Genomic DNA, 18,719 nt, shown 5'->3' with positions numbered 1-18,719 from the left:
TGATGGAGGAGCTGAGAGACGGAAGGGGCTGATGACGGAAAATTACATCCATCGACTGAGATTTTCCTCACCTTGTCACTCAATCATAATGTGTGTGTGTGTGCGTGTGTGGGAGAGGGGAGTGTTGTGTGTAACCTCCAGTCTTGTTTTCCCCCTGTGTTTATATGCGGTTTGGTTCATTAGATTTATGAATAATGAAGCTTTTAAATTTTACGGTGGCTGTGTGAAAACCTCAGCAAATAGCTCATAAATACACACTCTGCAACCTTCCCACACACACATTTTACAGTCTGACACCTTAACAGTCTGGCGAAAAAACACACAGTTCCACTTTGTATATGCGTGTCTCATTGTTGCCGAGTCTGTGTCCTTGAGTTTAAAGCTTTGTAATTGAGTGTGTGTGTGTGTATGTGTGTGTTTGACGGCGTTTTCAGGTGAGTCCCTGCACGAATCAATGATGAAACTGTGGCACGGCGGTTGGGTGGCATTAGCATTTCAAACACAGGCACAGACAGTAGAAGCGACAGTGCTGACTTCCATTGAATGATGAACTTTAAAACGGTCTAAAGCCGAAGTTAAAGCCGTGACAGCATGGTTGAAGTGCATGCGTGCCGGTCAGGAAGTGTGTACAAATATGCCTCAGTGTGTAGCAGCCGGTTTCATCTGGAAGCTATTTATCCTCTTCTTCTTTTTCTTCTTCTTCTTCTTCTTGTGTGACTGCTGAATGTGCAGAACAGCCAGAGCGGAAGGAAGCACTTTGCTCTTTGATTCAGGCCGACCCGGGCGTTTTTATGTCCCGTGTTTTAAGAAGATGAAACCTCTGACTATCCCGACGAGGCGTAACGCTGACAAATGCACCACTAAATGAGGTGAGGTGGGCGTGGCTAGCTGGCGGTGGGAATTAGTCCTGATTTAAATGTTAAAGTGGATTCCTGCAGAAAGGTTGCTGACTCGGCTTTCTCTAAACCTGAAAAACATGGAGCTGCATTGGGATGAGAGTTCTTCTTTGGTGAATGTGAGTCTGCCTACAGCTTTGATGCCACACACACACAGACACACATACACAGAGTCACAGAGAGAGAGTGCGTTGAAGGTCACCATACACACATACGCACTTCAGCACAGTCACAATGATCAGCTCAGTCATGGTTGTGCTTTTGCGTGTATGCCTGTGTGTGTGTGCGCGTGCGTGCGTGCGTGCGTGCGTGCGTGCGTGCGTGCGTGCGTGCGTGCGTGCGTGCGTGCGTGCGTGCGTGCGTGCGTGCGTGCGTGCGTGCTTTCGGGCCATGTCTGACAGAACAGCATCATCATTGCTGTCATTGTTACGGTAGCGCCACAAAGATTTGATACCCACCATCATCATCATCATCTTGTGTTATAGCCTCTAGAAAACAGGGAAGAAATACACACACACACACATCAATATGAGCAATTTCACTTCAACTTTTGTTGTACTCTTCAGGCATATCACCAGCTTTTCTCTCTCTCTCTCTCTCTCTCTCTCTCTCTCTCTCTCTCTCTCTCTCTCTCTCTCTCTCTCTCTCTCTCTCTCTCTCTCTCTCTCTCTCTCTCTCTCTCTCTCTCTCTCTCTCTCTCTCTCTCTCTCTCTCTCTCTCTCTCTCTCTCTCGCTCTCGCTCTCTCTCGCTCTCTCTCTCTCTCTCTACTAGGCATTAGACAGGGTGTTGGTGGGTGGAGGGGGGTCACGTTATTAGCCCGGTGGTCACTCAGCCTGCTCCTGGCGCGGCCACACATGGCTGCTTCCCTCGTATTAACAGCACACCAGCAGTCAGTCAACCCCGGCTCTCTCTCTCTCTCTCTCCCTCTCTCTCTCTCGCTCTCGTCTGATACTCAGCTGTTTAGTCAGTCGGCCAGTCGGTCAATCCGTCAGTGAGTTAGTTGCTCTGTCAGATGCTTGTCCAGGCAGGGAGTCGCAGGATGACAGACAGAGCGGGTCACACGCCTTTCCAGGTCATTAGTACATCAGCTAAGCAGTTAAGCTACTAATTACTTAGTCCAGTTCAATTATGGTGAGAAACTGTTCGACAATGATGACAATTTCCCTTCGACCAGCATGTACTGGAATGATTTTCTTCTATTGTGTACATTCTACACAATTCAGAATCAATCAAAGCTGATATGAATTAAATGAGAGCATGTTGAGTTGTACTTCCCTGTATTAAATGAGTGTAGAGTTTGATTATTAAGACGTCTAAGAGCTGCACATCATCAAATCATTGGCATGAAAGAGGGAACTCCTGTTGCATATTGCAGAATATTCAAAGAACCTGGCACAGATTGTGTTGTGTAAAAGCCTTCGCCTCATAATACAGATATCTTTTTAGCAAACAATAACAAACATACTACAGCAAAAAATGTATACTCTTCAGAATTCTCAGTGTACAGCAACAACTGGAGGGTTTTTATGAAGGTTTTTGAGTTGAACTGTGGCGTAGTATTAAACATTCCCAGAGCTCTGAGCATCTCTCATGGACGTACACACACTGACCAAATACTTTGCAGCGGGCTGAGCATCAGTGTTTATCCAGAAAGATACAAACAGCAAACTGCTTCAGTGTGATCCTGACCCCCCTTGGTGCTGCATCATTGTTCATAGGTCAAAGCCTTTAGCCGCTCTCGTGCCTCCCAGTGGCCCTCCTGTCCCCCGGCTGTGTGAAGGATGCACACTCTCTGTTTGTGTGTGTCCCCCAGTTCACGCTGAGAGGTGGAAAGACACCAGGCCAGGCAGTCAAACTGATCTGCCCCGCAAAGGCCAGAAGGCGAGAAGACGTGTGGCTCTGATGGTGCTGCTCTCCCTCTCTCTCTCCCTCTCTCTCTCCCTCTCTCTCTCTCTCAAAAAAGTAAAGTAACATCGTCTATCGGGGGCGCCTCTCTTGCAACAACACGTGCGTTGTATAGGCAGGCTGTGCTTTGGCACCACAGAGGAAAGTGTGAAAAGCAGACACACTGTGAGGCGCGGACGCACACACACACACACACACACACACACACAGCATAGAAACAGCGAGCCAGACGAGACATCTGGACTCGGCAATCTCAGAGTTTTGCAAGAGGGATCCACATCACAGAGGGGGAGGAGTCAAAGTCACCAACATCCAAAGTCACATACGTTAGAGTTGTTAAAGAGGACACACACACACTCTCAGGTTGAAGAGATGTAATGCAGCCAAGCTTTTACAATGCATACCTACTTTTAATGCTCTCTGTTCTTTTGTGAATTTATCGCAAACACACACCCTCTATGAAATAAAAATCCATTTTGATCGACTTTGTAAAGGTCACCAGTGTAAGAAGCTAATGGGGAGATCGCCACACACACACACACACACACACACACACACACACACACACACACACACACACACACACACAGGTCCTGACGGATTCATTGTGATCCTAAGTGAATTAACCCCTTAGTGCATCAGTGTGTCTCTTGGTGTGTGCGTGTGTGTGGAAAACCCATAACTCATCATTATCTACCACACACAGACATAGACAGACAGACACATACACACACGCACACACACACACTCAGCGACCTTCTTCAAAAATAAATGATGGAGACAGAATGTGCTTGCTGACATGCATAGAGTGCAGAGTGCAAAGTGTGTGTGTGTGTGTGTGTGTGTGTGTGTGTGTGTGGTTGTGTGTGTGTGTGTGTGTGTGGGAGACAAATACAGGCTGGAATGTGGGGTAAAAGCCCTCTAAGGACAGACACTCGCTGTTTCACACCACATAAAGTCTGTAAAGCACTGTACTCCGCTTGTGTGTGCAGCTGTTGCCTCTGTGCGTGTGTTGCGTTTGCTTCCAAATAGAGTGTCAGCATGTGTGCAAGTGTGTGTGTGTGTGTGTGTGTGTGTCTGCGTAGGCGTGAAGATAAGAGTAAATAATGCCTGCCTGCGGTGCAGCAGCGGAGGACGCTAGCAAAGGGTTTAATTAGCTGTCACGCAGCCGCCGACAGCAGGAAACACCATACTTAACACACCTGTGAGGAGTCGGCTCATCTTCTTTACAGATGATTTCTAGATGTGTGTGTGTGTGCTCTGATGCATTAGCAGGCATCTTTTTTTGCTGTCTATGTGCTGCATTTTATTATGTACTGTTTGTTATGGTAATACATTCATGTCTACTGTTTAAATGAGACGAATAAACATATTATCATCTGACATTACATTTACATTTGTCTGTTTGTCTCCATTCTAGCAGAATTCCTGCACTCAGCTCCTCTGTTTGGTCTCTTTAAACCACTCAGTGTTTTTTGACGCATGTGAAAAGTGAAGTCATCAATCCAGACGAGTATTTGCAAAGTGGACATGTCAGCGCATCACATTTTGCATAATTGTACGACAAAACCCCCCACAAGGTTACACACAATCTAACACAACCAAGCTTTGGAATTTGGCCGTTCCTTTTTTTTTCAACAAACATCATTAACCTGCACTTATATGCATGCAGACACTTGGCGGTCTGCAATCATGCCATTGTGTGTGTGTGTGTGTGTGTGTGTGTGTGTGTGTGTGTGTGTGTGTGTGTGAGTCATAAAGAGGGAGGCAGAGATGAGAAGCAGAGAGAAAGTGTTCCCACGTAATCGCTTCCCTCAATGTAATCTGCTGTAGCTATTAACTCTGTCATATTTCAGCTTTCAGTTTTATTAAATACATATTTGACTTCACCGAATTGTGTGTGTGTGAGTGTGTGTGTGTGCGTGTATGTCTGCTATTCAGCCCTCGCTGAGAGAGAGAGAGAGAGAGAGACTCTAGGGTTCCACTGATGCCCACAAGCTCACTGACGGCAGGTTTAAGGTAGAAACCTCGAGTCCAAAATTAACTTCCTCTGTGGAATAAAACAGCGCCGCGACAAGTTTTGGCAGCAAGAGTGTAAACACACACACACACACACACACACACACACACACACACACACACACACTTGCCATTTCAGCCAAACTTTCATTAGGAGTCCAATCCGCTGCAAAGCCAAGTGCGAATCCAGCATCTCTAGAAAAATATTACATTGTAGGGAAGGAAACAACGAGACTGGAGACGGAGATAGACGTAGTCTTGGTTGTTTATTTCACACTAATATACGTCTACATTCAAAGTCGGAATAATACTAACTCTACTCCGTTAAACCGGAACCGGCAACCCACCCCCTCTGCCGCTCTTAAAGGCACAGGTCATCATAGGTGAATGTCTCTCTATGTGGGTCACCACAACATTATATTTTAATATGCTTATGCTAAATTTGAGCAAATAAATTCAATCTTTTAGAATTTCTATGCCAGTCTGGTGGCTGAAATGCCTCTCGTACAGCTGAGATGTTTGTTACCAGTTTGGCAGGGACCGTTCTCTCTTCCCGTGATATTTGCTCCTCCAGACTAATTATTAGCTTGACCAGTTTTGCACACAAAAGGGCTTTTGGACATTTTAATTAATAGTTTGTTTGTTCTTCCACTGAACATGAAGTAACATTACAATTCTGCACCCTCTAATGACATCACCCAGGGGGATAATTCCACCCAGATCCCTCAAACGCCACAAAACAGACAGAGACGGTTCAGTTTGGAGGAATAATATTACAACGAGTCAAATTCTGCTTTTTCTATTAAATATCTAACAGGATGATGGAAACTTGGAAAGTGCTAATTTGACTGTAACAGCTCCCCTCATACACTGACGCCCCCTGTTCCCAGATGTGCCTTGCTCAGCTGCCCTTTGGGTTGCTTGGCCATGCAGAGCCCCTGTAGGTAACACAAGCTGCTATTCATTTTGTTTGTGTAATACGCTGCCAGTGGAAGGAGGCCGAGAGCAGAAGACGAGAGCAACAAGGAGGCAGATTGGACTCACAGCATCATTCTGCTTCTGTAAATATACAATTTATCACAAACTTACAAAAAAAATTAAAATAAATAAATAAGGGGACTTCCAGGTTCGCCTACAATAAGGTACAATAACACAAAGTGGCACTGCCGTACAATAAGGGCCAATAGGAATGAACAGGATGGAGGATTAGCTACTTTCTAATACTGCTACCTTCTGGGCTCATAAACACAATTTACTCCAAGATTTTTTTCTTTTGGAACCATTTTGTATCCGTGCCTGTACACGGTGCGGTGAATTAAGAGGCAAAACACTAACTGGGTTACAGGTCTGCTCCTGCTGAGATCCCACATGACACCAGCACAGATGTTTCTTAACGATTCTATCTGTTCTCAAACAGCCACCGTAAATTGCTCGTTTAGGGCCGATTATATCTAAGCGTTACGTTGTATCCTGGGATGGAATGTTTGTCTAACGACCGCGCTTTAACCACAACCTTTACGACTTGTTCCAAACTCTTTAGATATGAAGAGAGAGGGGGAGAGGACGTGAGAGCGTTTGATGGCGCCAAAAATGAGTGTGTGTGTGTGTGTTTGCGAGGGAGAGAATGGCCGTGAATGTGATTCAATAAAGATAAACAACGGAGCGAGATTACGTCTGCATTTATGTGTGTGTGTGTGTATGTGGGGGGGGAAAGTGGCGTCAGCAGTAAAGGCGGCGTTGAGCGATGGGCGAGGGAATCGTTCTCTCATCCCTCAACGTGACGCCGCCAAACTCTCCTCCTCCTCCTCCTCCTCCTCTTCACCCGTCTCCGTCCCGTCTCGGGCTCCCCTTCTCCCCAACTTTCCTCCCGTCGCTTGACCCCCCTGTTCTGATATCATTCTCCGCCTCTCCCTTCCCTCCCAATCATTCACTCTCTTATCTACCGACTCATCTCCACTCCTCTTCCTCTTTGTCTTTCCACCTCCGTATCTCTCCGATTTAATCCAGGCATCCATCTTTCCCCCTGCGTCCCACAACAGAGCACAGAACACCAGCTCCTTCTATTCCCCTTCATTTAAGCTAGTATAGTAACGGTGGGTTGTGAGTGCTAATCTACTCCATCTTCATCTTTATGTTGTTGCCGTTGTTACAAATGGTTGAATGAGGAGCAGCGGGATGTTCAGGCCGTCGCTGCTCTTTGCAATCCTGCACACTGTGGCTCCTTCTTGGAAGCTCTTTTAAAAGCTGAAAATAATCAACCTTATCAGCGAAAACACTCAACAACAACAACAACAACAACTTTAATGGCCGTACAAGCCAAGACCCAAATAGGGTTTTAAAGGCAGATGTTCAACCATGTCTGAAGCTACTTTCACTCACAAAAAAATTACAAGAATGGAGATTTTAGCTCTTTTTCCTCCAACATACTTGCAAAAAACCCCACCAGTGGAATCTCAATAAACAAACAAATACACACATGTGATACAGAGCAACACAAACCAGGCGGAGCCCAAATTTGCTGCCAAATTTGTGGCACATTGAAAATTGGTTTTCCTTTCTAAAAGGTCAGCAGCAAACAGGTCAGGGGTCAAATTGATTGAACTTGGAGTGGAGCGTCATCACGGTACGCCTGAGCGCTGCACATTACTGAGGGCAGCGCTCCGGAGAGACCCGGTGGCACCGCCGTGCTCCCAGCTAAATGTCAAGACGGGACATGAGGAGGAGGAAGAGGAGGAGGAGCGATTACCGCGACCGCCACCAATTCATATTCCTGACACGCCGACTCGACGTCCCTTTGTTTTTTACATTTAGACATTTCTAACCCTGGATATCTGAAGCTGTAATTGATTTAATATAAGCATGGACGAAAGTCAGAGCATCACACACAAATGATACAACTTGAACCTCATAATAGATTAAACCCAAAGGGGAAATTAAACCTCCACCTTTTCAGATCTCTGTGTAAAAAGAGAAGTTAGCCATTTCCACACTTACACACACAAACCGTCGTCAAACAATATGTGAGCTCACATCCTGGAGCTCAAGCCCGGTTCGTCTCAAACCTGGCGGCTGGCGATTGGTCTCGCCGAGTCGTCACATTCTGCCCCAAAGTCAATTTTACACTTAGTTAACCCCATAATAAGAAGTCATGTTGACAAGCCCACAATACTTTTCTAATTCTGCAGCGACAGTACAAAACGTGTGTGTGTGTGGGTTTATGTGTGTGTGGGATGCTGCAGCTTCGCTCCTCCAACGATGCCATCCTGGACTATGCCGTCACTCTACTGCGCCATGTTCGCACAACCTCCAGCCGCCGTGGCTTCCTGCTGTCACTGATTCAATTTACTTCTACTTCATGTTGCCTATTTTACCTCGGGGTCTAACTTCTCCTTTCTCTCTCTCCCTCTGGCTCTCTGCCTCTCTGGAAAGAAGTTAAACAACAACACTAATAAGAATACAACCTTCTTTCCTTTCCCCCCTCTTTCTGTCATGTCAAATGCTTTCTTCAATGAAAATAAAGAACAAAACAAAGACATCATCTACCAGCCAGTCATGTAAACACACGTTACAGCCGAGTTTAAACCTGCACAGTTAAAAATTGTCTCTCTCTCTTTTACCCATCATGCCTTTCCCAGTCTGCAGCAGCCGGTCAGCGCCGTGCGGCAGAGACTTAACACCTCGGCGCCCGGCCACACGTGGAGATTCAAACTCACTCCGCCCCCCCCTGCTGCGCGGCGTTTGATCTGCAGTTACTGAGCGAGATTAAGGCGGGTTTAAACCATGGTGAGACTACAAAGACGCCCTCCAGCATGAAAGAGGAGGAAAGCAGATGTATGTTCACGGAGGAGTTTAGCGTTAAGCTTCTTCCTCTGTAAGCCGATGTTTCTATGCTGGTGAGAAATGAATGATCAGTTAATAGTCGGTGTTAAAGCATCTTAATGTAAGTAATGTTTCAGCTCATACAAGTGGCACACACACTCTGATTAAAGTGCATTTTAGCTCAGTTAGTCTCTCTTTCTCTCTTTCTCTCTCTCTTGTTGATAATTAACCCTGATTAGCACACACACACACACACGCACACAAAATGAAAATTCATGTAATTACAGCTCCGTGTTTGTGTGCAGCTCAGCTACAAACGTCTGATGTGATTAAGTCTCAGTCCTGTGTGTGTGTGTGTGTCTACGTCTGGCCTCCACTAACTCTCGCAAAAGAATCCAACTTAGCACGTCTTCATCATCGTCCAATCACAAACAGGCTCTAATTCCAACAGGAAGCCTTCATGTAATCAAAACACTTTCTCTTTTTTAGGGGGGGAGGGGGTTAAAAGAGTGCAACCTTCTTCTCTCTGGGAACGATAAACCTTAGAGAGGAAGATAAGAAATGTGACAAATGCTCCCACAAGATGCTCGCCACAAACAAAAACACAATCCTAGTTTTTACAAGATTATTCCTTCATCCGATGGAGCGATAGAGAGCCGATAAGGAAGCGTGTAGTTCTGATGTGTGGAAGCTTCTGCTATCTGGACCCGCACGGCCACTGCCTCACTTGCCAGTAACACCTCCACCAAGGCAGAGACATCCTTCACTAGTACACACAAACACACACACTTGAATGTCCTTGTACATTCTGTCATCAACATCTAACTTTTACTTCCGGAATTCTTCTCGTACTAGGTGGAGTGTATATTCAGCGTGTTCCTCAAGGACATCATGACAGGACAGGAGGCCGGCGGCGTGCGCGTGGCTCGGAGATTCAATCTGCAACCTCATAGTTACGAGCTGGACCTTCCTCGCCGGTGAGCCGCTCCGCCACCTGAGAGATGGAGAGGCGGCGGCGAATATGATGGGCAGGAATATGAGACAGAAAAGAGGGAGATGAGCAGAGAACACAGACAGACGGAGGGGGGAGGAGGATGATGATGGATCTGAGGCCGAGGCAGAGATGGTATAGAGGCAAACAAAGTGAGAGTGATGGCGAGGTGGACGGCGAACGAATACTGAAGGGGGAGTGGGAAGAGGGACGTCAGAGAGAGAGAGAGAGAGAGAGAGAGAGAGAGAGAGAGAGAGAGAGAGAGAGAGAGAGAGAGAGAGAGAGAGAGAGAGAGAGAGAGAGAGAGATGCAAAGGAAGATGGAGAGAAAGCAAGGGGAAGATAAATGAACACAAAGGCAACGCAAATGTTTGAGAAACTCTTGTCAGCCATTGGTCAGGAAGAAAGGAAGTGAGGGAGGCGAGCGGCTGGACGGGCGCGACTCCACCCGCCGTGACCGGACTCTGGGTTTCCTTCAATGACGAGCGCTGACGTCCTTCCACTCGACTTCCTCCTCCGTCTTACTTACCGCCAGCTCTCACACACATCGCCATTAGTCACGGTGGCAGCTGCGATGAGTGTGTCTTTTGGGGAAAGATGGAGTAATAGAGGAGGAAAGAGGCGTGCGTGTGCGTGTGTGTGTGTGTGTACATTTAAGGGGGAACTGATGAATTTGTAACACACTATCAAACCTTTGAAACAATTTGTCCTGTCTATGTCTCCTTATGAGAGAACAAAGATGAACCTCGGCTCAATTGGAACGCTTGGATCCGTGTCCGAGAAACATTCCAAAGCCTTACAGAGACCCTCCGACATAAGGAGAAAAGGAGAAGCTACAGGCGTTCCCCACCCTTTAGCCTTTTCAATGCCATTTCAGCCGCTGCACTTCAGAGACGGCTGAGTTCCGTCTGCCTTCTGTCGGCCTCGTTGGGATTTGTAAGCGGCGGAATTCTGACATTCTCCTCTCAGATCCTTTCAGCTTTCTGCTCTCTACGCTCCTTTCTCTCACCAGTTCCACTCATCTTCATTGTAACTGCTTCTACTTCACCTTTTTCAATCACCTCACACTTTTTTCTCCATCGCCTGCTCTTGTCCTTTTACTCACATTCCATTCCATTTATTCGTTTCTAAGAAGGGGGAAACACATTTGCTTATGTAAGTGTGTCGAATAAGCAAAGTCTCCCATGCAAATGTGCACACGTCAGCTTCTTAAGCCTCATCTGAGGTGATACGCCGGCCACTCTGAGCAAATATGTGTGTTTTATGCCTGCGATGCAAAAAAGCACATTTTAACAGAACACGACTGCAGTTATTGAAAAAAAAGGTCACAAATTCAAGACGGATTCATTTGTGCTCTTCTGCCTTTCATGTGTTTGCGGCCCATTTCGCTTTTCAATTACAGCCGATTCCTCGAGCGTGACACACTGAGGCCACTTCTAATTAAAAACAATTCCAGATACACCTTTTGTTGCAAAGAATTCATAATTACTTACAGGCTGTAGGTGGAATTTACACATTTAACAGCAGAAGCATTTCCCCTGCAGCCCGTTCACAACCTATTAAAAAAGAAGAAGAAGAAACAGCAGCAGCAGCAGGGCCACGCTTACAACTGAGAGAGGACGGGTCTTTGAATGCATCAGGCCACAGAGGAAGGACAGAACGGAGACGGAGACGTGGACAGTTTAGGAAAGGTGAGAGAGAGAGAGAGAAATCATTAAATAAGACATAGGAATCGTTAAATGAATACGGCGGCTGTGAGGCAGCTGGTGAATGAAGGTGTTGAAGGTGAAACTGTAACTGCTGGTGATATAAAATTCAATTACATCCATTAGTTTAGTCCATAATCCAGGCTCAGGTGTTCTAATCTAATGCCTCCCTTTGCAATAATGTTTTGGGAATCAATTTGTGGCTCATTGTGTTTATGTGTGTGTGTGTGTGTGTGTGTGTGTGTGTGTGTGTGTGTGTGTGTGTGTGTGTGTGTGTGTGTGTGTGTGTGTAGACAAGCTCAGCCAGCAAGAACAAGTGCATTAACAAACAGGTTTTACTATTCAAAGCCCAAGATGATGATATGATCTACAGTGTGTGTGTCTGTGTGGGTGGGTGTGTGTGTGTGGGGGGGGGTATGTGGGCGGAGCTATTCTCCACTGGGGTTCTTGACTTTTCGTACAACGGTGAGAATCGCTGCTGCTCCTTCCAGACTCAGCTCATAATCAGCTTTCCTCTCGTCTACTCTTTGGATGCTGATGAGGAAGCCAAAGAGGGAGATGAAGTGCCTTGCTCAAGGGCCCTTCAGTGGTACTTACAGGCGTAGAGGAGCGAGTCACATATTCATGCCCGGCCCCCCTCCCCTCTGCTGCACCAGGAGGTGACAAGTGAGAAGGAGGAGGAGGAGGAGGAGGTGAGAGGGGATGAGGAAGATCACAGGGGACGAATTAACGCTTTTATTACACGACAATACCACAAGATTTAAGATTTACTGACGCAAAGTGGTAAGAAGGGACTTAATTGAGACATGACAATGACCTTTTTGCTCCCGGATCTGGTACCGTGCCTTGCTCAAGGGCAGCCATTGAACCTCAAGGCCTCACTACTTTCCCCGGCAACTCCAACAAACAAAAGGTGTATAATTTCATAAAATAACAGCCCTCCATTACTTCAGCTGTCTGCCTCTATAATGAAGTCATTGTTCCCCGAGTCAGAAGGGCCCCGGTCCTATTATGCTGCAAGGTCAGGGCTTATTGATTTACCATTCATCTGTTGTTGAGGTCATTACAGGCAGGGCGGCGCTGATGACCATCTTGATTATGGATGGACGGTTCAAGTGCCGCTTTGAAGGAGGGAAGAAAGGAAGAGAACGAGGCAAAGAGAGCCGGGATGACAGAAATAAAAGACAGAGAAAAGAAGAGAGAGTTTGGATGAAGAGAGGAGAGATTTCACTGATTTCTGCCCAAAAACCGATATTCTCTGACATTCGGCAATGTCAAGGGATGGAGGCGAAAAAAGAGGAAAAGCGAGCGACAACAAGAAGAAGGCAGAAAGTGGTTCAAGGGCCTGGACGAGTCGAAATTGGAGTCATTCCATAACGGGAGCGTGTGTATGTAACTAATGTAACTACCGTACCGTCAAAATGCGTGAGGTCTACTGCAGCTTCTGCCCCGATGCCGACACTGTACTGAGCCGAAGAGCGGACTGAGCCTGAGGACAAAGCTCTCCAGTTTACCCGAGTTCCAGCTCTTATCTGTGGTGGCCAAACTCCAGGCGGCGAGCGAAAGAATGAGATCAAGTGAGTTTGTGCCGCAGGATTGTTCGGGACTCTGTGCTTGACGGGGTGAAGAGTTCAGACATCAAGAGGGAGGAAGCATTGAAAAGGAGACAGTGGAGGTGGTTCAGGCGTCTCAGGTTGAACACGATGGAGGGACTGCATAACCCATGATCCGGGAGAAGCTGGAGGACAAGACCAAGCAGAGGGTGGATGGAGGTTCCAAACTGACTCCAATGGTCCAATGACAAAGAGAGAGAGAGAGAGAGAGAGAGAGAGAGAGAGAGAGAGAGAGAGAGAGAGAGAGAGAGAGAGAGAGAGAGAGAGAGAGAGAGAGAGAGAGAGAGAGAGGCATAATGTTCTGTTCTGTCTCTCACACACTTTAACACTCCTTCCTAAACAAACATTCCAATTGGACTGAATCTGCGGTTGATTTGCGACACTGACAAATACAGTTACATCGCTTATTTCCATCTGTGGCCGTTTCTATTCCTGACTAAGTTCCTCCACCGGCACTGCAATTGAAAACTAATTAATTGATGTGGTGACATAATGAAATATTTCTGCGCTGTCCAAATTATCAACTTCTTCAGGGTGCCTTGTTGATGCATTTCAATTAGAATCTTAATTAAAATGCTCTTAGCTCAAATGAATGAGCTCTTTGGCTTTAGTAATCTGGATCAGGAGCGGAATATCAACGAGCACACATCAGACAAAACAAATCAACAGTCGAGGTCACTAGAAGGAATTTCCCACGCATGGTTGAACGTGGTGAATAGCTTCTAAAGTGATATTGTCTTGTGCGGGGCAGCGTAGCTCACTGACAAACGTGTTAACGCTCTGCACCACCTGCTCTTCACTTCGGAGGAATGAATGAAAAAAGAAAGTCCAACATTAGGAACAGCTTGAGCGTCAGGAATATCACACTAATGGAGAACATTAGGGCTCGGAAATTGCCTTTTTAGATTTGAACACTGCATCCATGAAAGACTTCTTGGAGTATTAATGTGTCAGCTAAAGTTCTGTGGCTATCCAGAGTGAAACGCTGAAGGACAATAAGCTGCTGAGCTGAATGTGAGGCCCACAGGTGTGTGACATTGAGACACAAGGTCGTACTGCCAAATTCATGAGCAATAATAAACATTTACGGCCAATATGGGATGAGATCAGCCACAGATTCAGACAGAATGAATGAATGAATCAAGCCTAAGATGTATAGTTACAGTGACAGTAAGCAGCAAAAACACAGAGCTTTAAATATTCCCTCAAACTTAACTAAGTCATCTGCAACATTTAAATCTTAATTGTTACAAATTGAGAGGAGAAAGCGAGCAGCCCAGAAGGAACAATGACTGCTAATGATCCAGCCAGCAGGGGAAGACAAGTACACACTGAAGTATACGTGAAGATGTTACATAAACGTACAAACAACATTCTTCCCTTTACAAACTGAATGAATAACAGGTAATGAGCTACTTTATACTCATTTGGGTCCTGCAGTGGAAAAGATTGGGAACCCCTTTAGAATGATCACAGCAGCATGTTTACACAGAGATTCCCTATCTGCCCTGCCCCTACACAGACACACACACAAACACACACACACACACACACAAGCGACTCCGGTGGCCTGTAATCCATTTACCACGGTGAGTAATGACAGTTATCTAATGTGGTCGCCCTCCGCTGGTGTGCAGGGTGAGATGACTCTGACCCCGCCCCCTTCGTCCCCAGGTACCGATCCATCCGCTGGAATGAGCCGGACAGAGGAATGACAGACACGGAGGAGGACGAGGACACAGAAATGAGCGCCTTTTGACTACTTAACAAACATTTAAGAACAACATCTACGCAAATGATGAGAGAAGCTGAGGAAGACGTCCGTGCTATCACACCCCGGTCTCATCTCTGCTGAGTGGAGGCCATTAAATGCTGCAACAGCTGCAGCAGAGATTTGGAGCGTTTCATCCGTTCAGCTCACTCACACATCCACACTCATCCAGCCCGTGCTAAGGTTTGTTATGCATCGCCCGCCGCTTCCCAGTTACGTTCTCCTGCAGTCCCGCTCGCATGTCATCGCGTTAATTAGTTTCCTTTTCCCGAGGGAACAGATGGAGCTCGATTGTACTGTGAGAAGAGGTATGTGTTCTGTACAAAACGGATAACTATCAGGTGGTAAAACTTGGATTTGATGCAGTAAGGATGCGGTATGATGCGGTAATGAGGTCATGTTGCGTTCAATGCCGCACAGCGGAGACAAAACAAAGCTGATCATTTACACCAGAGATCCTAATCTGTTTGTATTTTTACTGACTGTGCTGCAAATCTCACTGGAGTTTCACTGGATTTGAAGTATTCAGAGCCAAAATGAGCTGTAAGTGTGTCTGACATAACCTCTATTAGGATCTACTCTTCAAAAGAAAAAGGAGAGCGTACCTGTGAAAATCTAACGCAACCCGATGCAACACCTCGGCAATAAATCACACCTGCATGGAACTGAATCTGTCAGAGAGGCGAGAGGCTGCAAACATCAGACATGATAGAAAACAACAACAATAAACTAGAAGTCATCACAAAAAAAGGTAGCAAAAATAAATGTTAAAGTTATGGATTGTTTACATTAGGTCACCACACACACACACACACACACACACACACACACACACACACACACACACACACACACACACACACACACACACACACACACACACACACACACACACACACACACCCCTAATCTCGTGGTCCATATGTCCCAGCACATGTTGGATGTACCTGTGGGACATGTTGGCAGCATGCGAGTGTTTGTTGTCGTTGTCACTGACAAACAGCGGCTGGCGTGACTCGAGCTGGGGGGGAGGTGTGTGTGGTTGCATAAGGTAATACTCTGCCATCTGTCGCCCCCCCCTACCTCCCACCCCACCCCCCTCCTGAGCAGGTGGCCTGGATAGAGCGTCTCACAGAGCAGCAGCACTCAGCTGAGAGGCGGCGCTCCCCTCCACCTGGCCTGTGAGGGTGATTTTTGCCGTGTCAGTGTGAGAGAGGAAGATGATTTTAACAGGCACGTACAGAGCAAAGCGGCGATGATGGAACCATCGTCCGCACGTCCGCCGTCCGCACGTCAGTCGTTTGCACTCGACTGGCGCCTCCAGAGCGGCTAACTGGCCTGTCTCACAATAATGTCATACAGTCTGTGGGATTGTGGCATTCTTGTGGATTGTCATTTCACTTTCTATCTCTTGAGATATCAAAAGCCATCCGTTCGCGTTTCACTCTGCTGGAGGCGCTCACTGTCTGAGCCTGTCACCTCCTCGCCCGGGGAGCAGCTAGGAGTCCATCCAGCTCCTGAATCAAGGCTACTGGGCCACAACTGACAGAAAACTGTATAAACACCCCTGCACTTAAATTCATTTCATCATTTAGTGATGTGATTGGAATGCAGCTAAACTGACACTAAACTAAAGTGTTAAAGTGACGCAATCTGCTGTATCTATGATGTGAAAGAGCAGGGATCAGTTCAGACACGAGGATTTAAATGTGTCCACTGGCCAAGGAGATTTTGTAAATTGAAATAATAAAAAAAAGCTTTGTGATGAAGATTCAGGACGACAACGATGAGGAAGAAGATTTGTGTGAATCGCAGTAAACTAAGCAAAACAAACCAGTTATTCAAAATAAACTGTATGGGGTTCAGCACCTTGGAGAGCGACACACAAACACCATGTCTAGTCTGTGCTGATGCTCTTAGTGTACTTAGTGTATATCTGGATTGATCTTGAGACGATCCCCCCCCTGACTGACACACACACACACACACACACACACACACACACACACACACACACACACACACACACACACACACACACACACACACACACACACACACACACACACACACACACACACACACACACACACACACACACACACCCCTAATCCCATGGGAATGGTGACATGGAAAGTACAAGCTGTGACACACATAAAACTACAAATACATGTGCCACACACACACACACACGCACACACACATGCACGCACGCACACACACACACACACACATACAAAAAGGTGAAACCGGCCCCTCTACTCCAAAGCCTATTAAAGGTGAAGAAACATTTGTAAATTGTAATCCGCGGCTAATCCTGATACAGAGAGCCTCAAACCGACACAAACATAGGTCCAGAGTACTCAGCCTTGCTTAAAGTAGAAAGTTGAAGTATTATGTCGGTAGGAAACTATGCGGTCCCTGTTGACAGCATCAATTTGAGCTCCACTCGCTCCACATCCTGCTCCGACTTATCAAAGGTTTCGCCTCAAAAGGGAAAAGGAAGCAATTTCTTGGAACAGAAGGGCGGGCGGCCGCGTTTGCTAGTGACGGCTGAAGGTTACACGCTGACAACAACGTCTGTTACAATGCAAAGAATGCCGGCAAATAAAATACCCCTGACTTGTGTTCGCAGAGAAACATATTTTCTTGTCATGAAGAAACGACATCATCGACCAACGTTTGTTATTAGGTTCTGTTGCAACACTGTGACGGAGGAAAGTGACAAAAGAAAAATCCTACAAACTACCCGGAGGTCAGCTTATATAATGTTCAAAGACTATTTTAAAAGTGAGCCGAACTCTCCTCACATCCCATTAATCAATACTTTAATCTCATTATCGAGCAATTAGACTTCCTTGCTGATCTCCAGCCATTGTGATAAGAGAAAGGTAAATGATATTTTTGACCTTCTAACCAAAGTCAATGTTAAATTTGATCACATCGTTAATCCGCGTCGTCCCTCAGAAGCTTGAAACTCCAGTTAATTTGGTTATTTTGGTCGTAATTCTCATCAAATCTAATAGTTAAGGGGAGAAACGAATCAATACTTTACTTTTCAGGATGCCGCCGTCCTTTAGCGGCGGTTCGCTGCTCCTCAGATCGATGGAATCCGGCCTGATTGATTGATTGATGGGTAGATTTGGGTACTGGCTCTGCATGTTGGCTCCTAGATGGAGAGTAGAGAGGGAAAAGAATACAAGGTAAGGTGAGAAGGTGAGGGGAAGGGAGCTGTGTTGAAGATTGTTGCGATGAAATGAGAATAGAACGTCGCCAGTGCTTTCCTGTCTCCTGTCACCTCCTGGTATGTGGAGCGTAGCGCTGATCTGATCAATGGCGATTACCCCAAATTGATTGATCTGCACCAGTAACGGGGTGGTCGGGCGAATCAGCCGCGGAGCGTGAGGCCAGTTTGTCATCATATGAGGAAGACGAGCGCTGATGGGACCCCGTGAGGCGCTCGTTACTCATCTGACAGATTGTCAGATGCGGTGAAAGATGAAGACGGACGGCGACAAATAGATTAATTCTGTATGTATTGGATGTCGCGCTATTACTTGGAAAAACAAAACAGCCCCCCCTGCGCCCCCCAACCTGGCAACCCATTCTGTTTTGTGTAAATATAAAATCAATTATTAAACGCGGAGATTGAGAACGATGCAAAAGGGGAGGGGGAGGAGGAGCGGGCAGAGGGAGACGGAGCGATGGAGGTAAACAAACAGGAAGGAGAGAAGCAAACAAAAAGACACAGAGGAGTGAAACCATTCCTCCCTTTGGCCCTTGTCCACCTTTTTCTCTCTCTTTCGTCACTCTTATTTCCCTCCGCTGCTCGCTCGCCGTCTTCAGGCTTGATTACAGTCGGCGTCGGGGTTCAGGAGGCCTCCGTCTCCTGCGCGCTGTATAATCTGCTTCTTATGAGATATTACTGCTAAATAATTCATACACACACACACACACACACGTGTTAGGCCTCTTAACCAATAGCGAGCGGGTGAATAC

General features: G+C 46.4%; 1 long non-coding RNA gene across 1 annotated transcript in view; it reads right to left on the bottom strand.

Moving 5' to 3' along the window:
- LOC143001716 (uncharacterized) overlaps window positions 1-17,883 on the bottom strand; it is a 38,699-nt gene extending 20,816 nt beyond the window's left edge. The window contains exon 1 of the long non-coding RNA XR_012963717.1: window positions 17,776-17,883. This is a non-coding gene — a long non-coding RNA (uncharacterized LOC143001716). The remainder of the gene's footprint in view (window positions 1-17,775) is intronic.
- Between the last annotated feature and the right edge of the window lie 836 nt (window positions 17,884-18,719).

Source organism: Genypterus blacodes, unplaced genomic scaffold, assembly GCF_046128005.1.
Source record: "Genypterus blacodes isolate CSIRO-AG114 ecotype Tasmania unplaced genomic scaffold, CSIRO-AGI_Gbla_v1 ptg000055l_1, whole genome shotgun sequence".
Lineage (NCBI taxonomy): Eukaryota > Metazoa > Chordata > Actinopteri > Ophidiiformes > Ophidiidae > Genypterus > Genypterus blacodes.
Note: the sequence above shows the minus strand (reverse complement) of the source record. Positions and strands in the feature narration are given on the sequence as shown.